Source organism: Halichoerus grypus, chromosome 8 (assembly GCF_964656455.1).
Source record: "Halichoerus grypus chromosome 8, mHalGry1.hap1.1, whole genome shotgun sequence".
Classification (NCBI taxonomy): domain Eukaryota; kingdom Metazoa; phylum Chordata; class Mammalia; order Carnivora; family Phocidae; genus Halichoerus; species Halichoerus grypus.
Window position 1 is genome coordinate 126818500 of NC_135719.1, and position 10831 is coordinate 126829330.

The following is a 10831-nucleotide window of genomic DNA, read 5'->3' on the forward strand; positions in this document are numbered from 1 at the left end:
TCCATGGGAGCAGGTGATGCTGGTTTCGCCTTGCTGCCTCTCCCCACCCCCCGTCCCCGGACACCACCATCTGAACTGTGCTAGGACCTGCTGAGGTCACCCCAGGCCTGAGGGTTGGCTAAGAGCCAGCAGCTGCCCAGGGGCTCTCTGATGTCCTCGTGTACGACATATAAAGTGTTCCAAGAGGCCTCCCAGCCCAGTGAAGTGTGCTGTCCCATTAGCCTGTGGGGAATGCAAGGCCGCAGCCACTGACGCTCTGCGTTGGAATGACTGTCCAGGATGCTTCATCCCTAGCTCTCTGGGCAGTCCCGATGCGGGTGGGCGCACAGGCATCGAAGCATCGAGGGACCCGAGCAAAGCCCCCAGTCTGACAACTGGTAGGAGCAATGCCCTAAGGTCCGAACTCGAGGTCCCTCACGGTGAGAGAAGCCGGGGTCTGCTCCTTGGGCGCCTCCCCCCAGCCTCCTGCTGTGCTGTGTGCTTGAGGAGGGGGCGCTGAGGGGGGCACCCCGGCGCGAGCGTCAGGCCAGGGCCCGTGCACAGCTACCGTTTGCTGCCCATCCTTTTTACGAGAAGCATCTCAGCTACTGGTACAACTGGTTGGGGGTGGGTGGGTGTTGTGTACACAGTGTGTGGATGGATCCGGGGCTTCTGCAAGTGTCCTATCCGAGCCCCCCTCTAGCAGTGAGGGGGAGGTGGTGAGCCCGATGGCTCTGTGCCAGGGAGCTGGATGCTGCTCGTACCCTGAAACCCTGGTGGCCGTGGGAGGTGGATCCGGCACAATGGGATCCCTGGCCGCCGGGAAAGGCCCTGGTGTGTACGAACGGAGCCACTGGATGTGCAAAGAAGAAATGGAGGCCAACTTCTTGGTTGGAGGCCTCGCCAGCCTTGGGGCCTCCCGGGAAGAGGGGGGCCCTGACTTAGTGGGGGATGGTGAAGCGAGGAAAATTTAGGACACCCACCCCGCCCCCAAAACGGGATGGAACTCGCACACCCCCCACCCCGAATCTGCTGTTCCTGGAAAATCTGTAAAGAGGAAATTGCGCCCTTCTCACTTGTACTCTCATGATACAGGTCATTGAAATGAACCGAGAAATAAAATGTAAAAATCCAACCGTGGAGAAGGTGGTATTGGCTGGGTTTTGTTTGGTCCCCGTGTCCCCACCCTTTCTACAGCTTCTAGACTGGTTTTGTCACACGTGAACCTGGGTAGTGGCCCCCAGTTTTTGCATCGAGGAAACCGATGATTTCCAAGGCCATGATTGAAGAAACGAGTAGGAAGATCTCAAGACCGGAGCAGGGCATTGGTGGGGAGGCCAGGCAGGGGCCTCCCTCCCCTCCTCCAGACCCTCCCCTCCCCCTGTGCAGATGGGAGAAGTCCGGGGTGGGGGGGTGCGGGGGGGCGGTGACAAACGGGACAAGAACACAGAGGCCCGTGCCCACGGAACAGCACCAAAGAAAAGCACGATGTGGAAAGATTGTTTTATTTTCTGATAATGATTAAATGGCTGGAATGGCTTCTTAAGATGTATATATTTTTTAAAATGGCAGTCCCTCATTGCATCCCCCTCTGTACGTATTTCTGCCTGTGTGTGTGTGCTCCCCCAGACCCCGACCCCGTGTAATTCAAATGCCCTAGGATTCTTCTGTCCTGGTCCCATGTATCTGGCATCTAATAAATAAGGAATGGCTTGTTGGAGAGTTTCTTCACACGTGACCTTTCCGGGCTCGCTGTCCCCTGGATAGCACTGCCCTCAGGCCTCAGGCCAGTGCTGGGCCTGGCCATCGGGAGAACGAGCTCAGCCTCAGAGTTCTCTGGGTGTTCAAGTAGGCATTTTAAAAGCATGTTCAGCAGCAAAGCTTCAGGAATGCAACTTGAGAAATAACGATACATAGGTAAGGTCTGAGAAGTCCCCTGCTACTTTTTAGACTTTTGGCATTAATGTGAGGCACTCTATTATCTTCATTTATGCCAGAAAAATGGAACATCACATGTATGTGGACCAAAACAGTTCACTGCCTTAGGATTCTGAAATGCATCTGTGTATGCATGCCCATAATGCTGACTGCACAAAGGACCCACGTGTCATCCACACTTGGGAGCAGTGAGAAGCAGAGGGGATGGCCTGAAAGAAACTGAGGAGCACTGTATCAGGATGCCTTTCATTGCAAGTAAAAGACACCCCAATTTATATCAGCTAGTGGATTTATTGTCTTGGACTTATGTGAAGTCCAGAAGTGGGGCAAGCATCAGGTAGGGTTTGATCCAAAGGTTCCCAAAGTCAATAGCACAATGGCTCTGCTTCTCTGGTTCTCTCAGTTCTGCCCTCTTCTGTCTGCTTTGTCCTCAGGCTAGCCTCTTTCATGGTAGCAAGGCTGCCAGCTTTTTATTTCACATTGTAAGGAGAGAGAGAACATCTCTTCCTACAACCATGGAAAGTATCTGAGCATCATTCTGAATCCCAATGGCTCTTTTGCTTATCTCTTAAGGCATCATCGGGACCAGCTTCAGGGGGTACTAATCTGTCTCATTTGACTGTCCAGCTGTTACACAAAATGGGTTGAGTTGGAAGTCTAGAACACCAGCCAACCATGATGCCCACAGAACACTCATACATGGACAGTTCAGGCTCTGGTCAACTTTCAATGAGCTGTTCATAAGTTTTCTGAAGCTCTTGGAAGATCACGTTCACATAGCAAGCAGTCTTTGAACTTGATACTTAGCAAGTCTTATGCATGAAATGTATTAGGGGAATGTTTTGTGGGAATGAAAGTACCCAGTTTGTGGATTATTTTTAGGTAATTTCCCAATGTACCCTCACTACCTCACATGTGTGCATGCATACACACTTATACACACACACACACACACAGGGGTAGTCATGCTGCCACCTTAAGAAAAAATAATCAGGAAAGACAGTCAACCATAACATCCCATAATATAACCAAAATAGAAATATTATTGGACTATCTGTATTTTAGGATTTTCTGTACTACTTTCATCTGTATGAATAATTGTGATCAGACTAGCTAATAGCTCATCTTCAAAAAGACTTAAACTTCATTCATCTCTTTATCTCTCTTCATTCATTGTCCAAATATTCTTCCCTTTTTGTTACCAAAGAAGTGAAAGGGGAAAACACAACTTAGGGTCATTCATTCATTCAACAAATAATCTACTGAGGGTCTGCCCTGTGCTGGGCACTGTTCTGGGCACAGAGACTATATCACTAAAGAGAACAAGCACAATCTCTATTTTCATGGAGCACACAGTCTAGTGGGAGGAAGAGAGAGACAATGAGCACAATAAATAACCAAATTACATAGTTTGTTAGATAAGTTCTGTGAGGGAAAAAGCAGGGTATGGGGGGTCAGGAATGGGGAGGTAGGATATAATTTTAAAAGGAATGGTCAGAGCAGCCTCAGTGAGAATGTTATATGTAACAGTAAGGTGAAGAAAGTGAGGGCCACGTGGGTGTCTGGAGAAAAAGGTCTCCAAGCAGCAGGACCGGCATGTGCAAAGGCCCTGAGGTAGCAGTATGCCATGTGTGTTCAGTGAACATCAAGGAAACAAGTGTGGCTGAAGTGGAATGGGTGAGGCAAGCGGGGAGTGGGGCAAGTCATGCAGGGAACATGAGGCCATAGTAAGTGAGGCTTTCACTTAGAGTGAAGTGGAAGTGGAAGTGGGAGTGGAAGATTTTGAATAGAGGAGCGCCATGATCACACATCTCAACAGGAGCCTTTGCTGTATGGATATCAAGCTGTAGGAGGACCTGGGTGGAAGACCAACTAGGAGACCACTGATGAGGTGACTGGCTTGGACCAGAGTCAGAGCAGAGCAGGTATGAAGAAGCATTTGGGTCCTGGGTCTAATTTGAAGCCACCAGGGTTGTCATCCATTGAGGTGGAAAGACGCGGAGAAGGCAAGCCTGGGGGCTAGGTGGGAGAATCAACCACGTTAAGTTAGAGATGCTGTTGAATGTCCAGGCAGAGATGCCAGGAAGGCAGCAGGCCACAGGGACAGCGTAATAGGGAGCAGCGAACGAACTTCATTGGTAACAGATGTTCAGACAGGCTCTTCACCAGCCCTGAATTCCTTCTCACACCCAGCCAACGCCCTCCGTTGCTCTCTAGCCTCAAAAGCAGTAAAGTAAAACTCATCTTAGAAACACAGGTTTCCAGGGGCGCCTGGGTGGCTCAGTTGTTGGGCGTCTGCCTTTGGCTCAGGTCATGATCCCAGGGTCCTGGGGTCAAGCCCCGCATCGGGCTCCCCGCTTGGCGGGAAGCCTGCTTCTCCCTCTCCCGCTCCCCCTGCTTGTGTTCCCTCTCTCACTATCTGTCTGTCAAATAAGTAAAATCGAAAGGAAGGAAGGAAGGAGAAAGAAAGAAAGAAGAAAGAAACACAGGTTTCTGGAGCAGAAGGGGCTTAGGGATCGTCTTTTTATGCCATTATTTGACAGTTGCGAGAACTGAGCCTGGACTCTAGCCTTGCCCTCAATTCTCGAAAACAGTGCAGGGTGTGGACTGGGAGGTGCACAGCTGCTTTCTTGGTTTGGACCAGCAGTTCTCAAATGGGGTGACTGTGCCCCCAAGGGCATGCTTGGCAATGTCTAAAGATGTCTTTCGTTGTCCTGCTAGAGGTGCTGCGGGCATTTAGTGGGTAAGGCCAGGGGATGCTGCTATAGCCCACAGGACGGCCCCACACACAGGCTCACCTGACCCACAGCGTCAACAGGGCTGAGGCAGAGACACCCTGATTTACACCTATTCTGGGCATCATCAAGGTAAAAACACTCAGGATTCCACAGAACAGAATTTGGGGGTGTCAACTCATTACTAAGCTCTTCCTGGTACTAGATGCCACCTCTACCCTGCCTGGTCTGGCTCTGACCCCAAAACATGTGTCCAGGGCAAACCCCCATGCTCTCCATGAGTGGCTCCTGTTCAGATCCAAGCGAAGGAAGGGAAGGGCAGGGGAGGGGAGGGGAGGGAAGTGCCCGGGTCCTACCATCCTTAAGCGGTCAGGTCACGACCAGTTTCCTTTTGCTCAGAAACTTGAGGTTGGGGGAAACACCCATGGCTTCCTATCTGGAAGAAGGGGGGACCCCTCTGGCAGACCTATGTGCTCCCTGTTTAAGGGTGCTCAGAACAGAGGTGACCACATCCGCCTCCTCTTAGCCCCACATGGCTCGCACCCATGACTGTCCCCACATTCTGCTCCATCTGTGGGTTTTCTCTTGTTACTCTCTTCCCTCGCCTGGGCTGGGCAGAGAGCCTGTGTCCAGTGGTCAGAAGCCAGCCTTCTTCTCTACAGGGGGCTGAGAGGCGGGGGAGAGATGGGGTTAGGAATCTTCAGAGACCTTTTCTCTGGGAAACTGGCCTCACTTCTGCAGACATCCCTCCCTTGTCAGCCAAATGCCCAGCCCATCTGTGCCAAGAGCCCTTCGGCAGCTGTCACAAGGCAAAGCGAAGGCCCTGGGGCTCTCACTTGGGTCCTGAAGAGTCTCTCCCCACGTCCCCTGTGGAGAATAGGGACAACCAGACCCTCCCGTCCCCTCTTCCCACAGGCAGACATGACAAGCCCCCACAATCAAGCTTGGAGCGAGGCCAAAATAGGGTGTGAAGGAGGGGGCCAGCCAGGCTCCCCAGCTGGCCCAGGATGACTTGAGAATGGACTGCACTTCCACCCCCGGGGCTCATCCTCAAGACCCCTCATTAAACACAAGTCCTAGACAAAGCCCCAATGCCCAGCCAGTCACTGCCAAAGAAACAACAATCCAGCAAGCCACAAAATAACCCGAAGTGACCCAAATCTCTACCCTAAGCATTGTCCACACCGTTCATGGGATGTTGCATTATTAATGCACTGCAAAACCCCATCAGAGACTTCTTTTCTTCATCTCCCTGCCCCACGCAAAGCCGCTCCTGCAAATCTCTCTTGCGCACCTCCGAACTGCCCCCAGCTTCCCCAGCTCAGCCTCCTGGGCGCCCCTCCTCAGACCTTCATCGGCTCTTCATTACCTAGGCCAGCTAAGCCTCTCGAGCTTCCTTCCACTCTCGTGCGTGAGCTGAAGGAGAGCCAGAAGCTGATCCAGGGAGCAAAACCTCCTCGCTCGCAGAGGGTGTGGGGTGGGGGCAGCGGAGGAAGACTGAAAACCTAGCCACCTCACATACTTTATTCTGCCTCTGTCGCAAATTCACTTTGCTCCCAAAGAACAGAAGCCCCCGGAATCCCAGAGAGCTATCCTTCCCCTGCCCGCAGGCTTGGCCACACACATGGGAGCTGCACAGAACCGGGATGTGCCCTTCCGGGGACCCACCTCCAGGCTCACAGGCTGGCAGACGTGTCTTCTTTCAGCAAACACCCAGAAAGGAAAATCTTTTCCGATCCAGGGTGTGCTGCCCTCATTTTTCCTGAGTGATTCTGGTCACTTTGGCCTGCTCTCTTTGCTCATTCATTCATCACGTGGCAGAGAGCGAGATCTGGGGAGCATGGTGGGGGCTCCTGCTCTGGCAGAAAAGACAAACTTCAAACTAGTGGTTCACAAGGGTATCTTATGCAGGAGACTTTCGGCGACATGTGGGAGCAGGAGTGGGTAACAAGGGGACCAGTGCAGCCTTTTGATGGGGGAGGGCTGGCCAAGGAAACCATATTGCAGAAGCGGGCGGCGGCTGAGATCTGAAGTGGAGGGAGCTAGGGGAGGCCACGGGGGGTGTTTCAGGGAGAGGGGGAGCTGTCCAGGCCGAGACAAGAGAAAGAGGGGCTGATGTGTTCCAGGCTTGCTCAAGAGACCGGAAGAAAAGACCATCTGATTGGTTGGTGGGTGGCAGAAGAGAGGCAAAGAAGAGGGGCCAGATTGCACGGGACTTGGTTAGCCTTGTTCAGGACATTGTTGTCTACCTCAGAACAAAGGGGGAAACCCTGGCAAGTTTTAAGCAAGGGAGGAACATCATCAGATCTGTCTCTCCCACTGAGAGTGGGTCAAGCTTTCTGTCCTCAATGGATTGGCCCCCTGGCGAAGCATGAGCTTTGGATTCAAACTGGCCTCAGCTCAGAAGTCCCTGGTCTGCTCTTACTGGTGGTGTGGCCCTGGTCCTGCCAACTCCCTCCACATCTGTGCAGTGAAGCTGATCAGACCCTGTAACGATGCTAACAGGCTACATGAATGGGATGTTAGCTGTATCCCAGACACTTTACACATATTGTCCCCTTCATTCCCAAGTGACATAAATGCTGCTGTCTTCATTTTATGGGAACTTAAAGCTTCAGAAAGCTTAACCAACTTGCTTATGGTCATAGAGCCCAGATTTGAATCCAGATCTGTATAGGCTCAGTTCAAGTCCCTTCTCTTAACTGCCATGCTGAGTTTCAGACTAACCATTTAAAGGGGCAGACATACAGTAGGCACTCAACACGTGTCGATTCCTTTCGCCCTCTCCTCCCAAGGCAGGGAAGCACCCAGCCTCACAGACGCCACCCCCAGCTATAGATGTCTACCCCCACCCCCGCCAAGGACAGCTTGCCGCCCATCCAGCTCAGCTCCCTCATATTTGCAGCTGGATAGGAAGGGAAGGAGGGGACACGAACAAGCATTCTCGGCAGGCTTCTGTGCCCTGCTGCTTATGCCCTATGCCCCTTAGTCGTTAGACTTTCCCCCAAGTCATGCCCCTTGTAAGTAACTGAGCCGGGATGACGCTGCTGGGCCTGGGACCACATTACTGGGGACAAAATTCCAGGGACTTCCTACCTTATTCTTTCCTGCTTGTCTTTGGAGAGAAAAAAAAATTCAGCCTAACATTATGGACCAATATTATGGTGACATTTTTATCATCAACATTAAAAGTCCCTAGGGGGAAGGCTTAGACTTGTGAAGAGGAAAAGTCTCAGCTGTGTGGAATCAGAGGTCAGAGCTTCGAGAAGGAATCCAGTGCTCCCAGACAGAATACTGAGGACATTAGGGGCGACCGCTGGCTTGCATCTTGGGAGGGGGAGGTGGACATGGATGTCTGGAGGGAGTATTTTGTGTCCTCCCAACCATGTTGCGCAGGTGGTTGGCCCTGGCTAAGGTTACTCTTCTAGGGACGGGTCTCCTGCAGGGTGGGCTTGGGAGAGGGTGCCGATGTCAGGCACAGATGAGGGGGCCAGGCGATCCCTGCTTGGCCCTGGCCAGGGACCTATGTCCTTCTTCATGCGATGGGACATGCAACCCATCCCTGCTCCACACCGGGGTCCCTGCTGGGGATGGGGTGGGATGTGGAGAGTGAGCAGGAGGCCAGTAGAGGAGAGGGACTGGGGACAGATGCGGTAGAAAATGCCGGAGATTTTGGCTCAGAGGAAATATTCCTGGAAGGAGACAAAGCTCCCCCAGCTTCCTCTGGAAATTGCTTTGTTTAAAATGCAAAGTGCAGATGTGTTTAGATGACATCTCTGCATCCATCACCCTATGCAAATGCCGACCCTGGGGAAGAGGAGCCCCTGTAAGTCACTTGGATCCCCCTAATCGAGTGTGTGTGGTGACGGCAGGCCGAGAGGGCAGCGCAGGGGCGGGTGACAGCTCGCCACCCAGGAGAAGCGCTTGATAAGGGGTGGGGGGAGGGAGCCAAGCCCTGGGGAGTGGGTCGGTGGGGCCCCATCTGTGCCCAGCCCAGCAGTAGGAATGAGCTCGGCCCCCTGCACCACCACCCCCTCCCCAGGCTAGCTGCTCATGGGTGCGGACGCAGAGGTGGATGCGGGATGGGGGGTGGGGGATGCAAGCCACTGAAGGACAGAGCTCTAAACAAGGAACTGCCAGGCTCAGAGACAGTGAATTAAGTCCTCTGGGGGAGCCCAGGATGCCCCTTGCCTGAACACTCTGCCCCAGGGAGAGAGACTGCAGAAATTGAATCCTGGTTGGGGGTGGGGTGGGGCTCTTCAACTTAAGCTCGGCATCTGATATCTCAATCAATCACCATACCAGAGGCTTCCGTGCGGTGTTCCAGACTCGGCTTGTATGCCTTCAGTGACAGAACCGTACCGTCCTGGTAGGATTCCCAGAGAAAATCCACGATGCCCAGTTACGTCTGAATGTCAGATAAACAAGGAATGATCTTGTAGTCTAAGCATGTCCCAGATATTGCATGGGATTATTTGTTGTTTGTCTGACATTTAAATGTAACTGGGTGCCCCATATTTTCTTTTGCTAAATCTGGCAAGCCTACATTCCTGGACAATCCATCCCATTTTCTGCAAACATCTGATCACTAACTCGTGGGTTGAGCTTACCTCTGCTTTTCTTTTGTTTCTACCCAGCTCCCCACGCCCCCGCTCCCCCCACCAAATACCCCCGCCTCACCCCCCTGCATCCCCCCACTCCATCCCAGTTCTGCCTTCTGGGCCACATGCTATGATTTTGCCTCCTTTTATCTGTCACAGATTATCTCCTAACTCCCATCACCCATAAATTTCTTGCACTCCCATCTCCTTCTTAGCTTCTGCCTACAGCCCTCAACCCTGGGGAGCTCTGCTCAGCCTGGCTGCTAGCTCCCCTAGCAACACACGTTCTTCAATATGCATTCCTGGACTCAACAGGTATTCGTTGAGTTCCTGCTATGTGTCTGACCCGTGGCTAGACACTGAGGATACAGTAGTAAACCAGACAGGAGGGTCTCTGCTCCCCTGGGGCTTCCATACTAGTTGGGTGAAAAAGAGGCAGCAGCTAATGAAGTAATTACAAGTGTGAGCGCTAGAAAGGACAAAAGGAACTGAGATGGAGAATAATGGGATGGGGAGGCAACATTAAAACCAAGATCTGAAAGAGGAGACAATGCTAACCATGTAAAGAGTGGGTGGCAGCATGCTCCCAGTAGAGGAAGCAGCATGTGCAAAGGCCCAGGGGGCGAGAATGAATCTCTGCAGCAGTCTTAATGTTAAACAGCTCTTTTATTCCTCAGACTTTTAAATTTTGTATTCTCACCTATATTTTTATTTTATCCTCCGTGGATATTCCAATTTCCAGCATTCTTAAGGTCTCAAATCAATCCTGTCCTTTAGCAGGTGACATCACTTCCTGATTCACCTTGAAGATGGAGCCAATACAGCTCCCTTCTATCACCCAGTTTTCCCCCCACGATCACAGACCAGTGTCTTCCTTTCCTTTGCTCTTGAAATAAGATGTTTTGTTATTTCTTTAAATAAGGTGTTTCCCTCCGTAGCCAGCCTGACTTGGCCCGCCTCACCAGCCCCTTTTGGGTCTTTGCGCCATCGATGATGTCCTCTCTCTTGTCTCCTCAACCTTGCCCATTCCACCGGCCCCTCCTCCCCCACCTTCAAACCAGCTCAGCTATGACAGCTCATCTTCCGGCTGTGACTTGATCTTTTTCTTTGTGTTCTCAGCCATCTTTTGCTGAAGATCTCCCCACTCAGTCTTTATCCACGCCTTCTGTCTTCCACCGTCTTCCACCCAGCTGCCTTCCACCGTCTTCCACCCAGCTGCCTCTGCTCTTTAAAAGGCTCTTGGTGCCACCTTTCCCAGACTCTCCGGATGTGTGATCCTTCTCCCTCACTCCCCGTGCATGCCTGTGTTTTGCTGCCAGGGCCTTCATAGTTATTTCCTTACTGGAATGCAAGGTACCTGAAGTCAGTGTCTTTTACCATCCAAAGCACAGTAGTTTGCCCACAGGAATTGCTCAGCAAATGTTTGAGTTGAATTCAATTGGGGTGTCTCTTGGGCTTCTGGAAACCAATGTGGGAGCATTCTCCCTAGGGTGAAATACGAGAGGGCTCCCCTCAGTGGCAGGGGATACAGGCAGGATGGGGAGGTTGGATTGGAGGTGGGGATTAGGAGACGGCGAG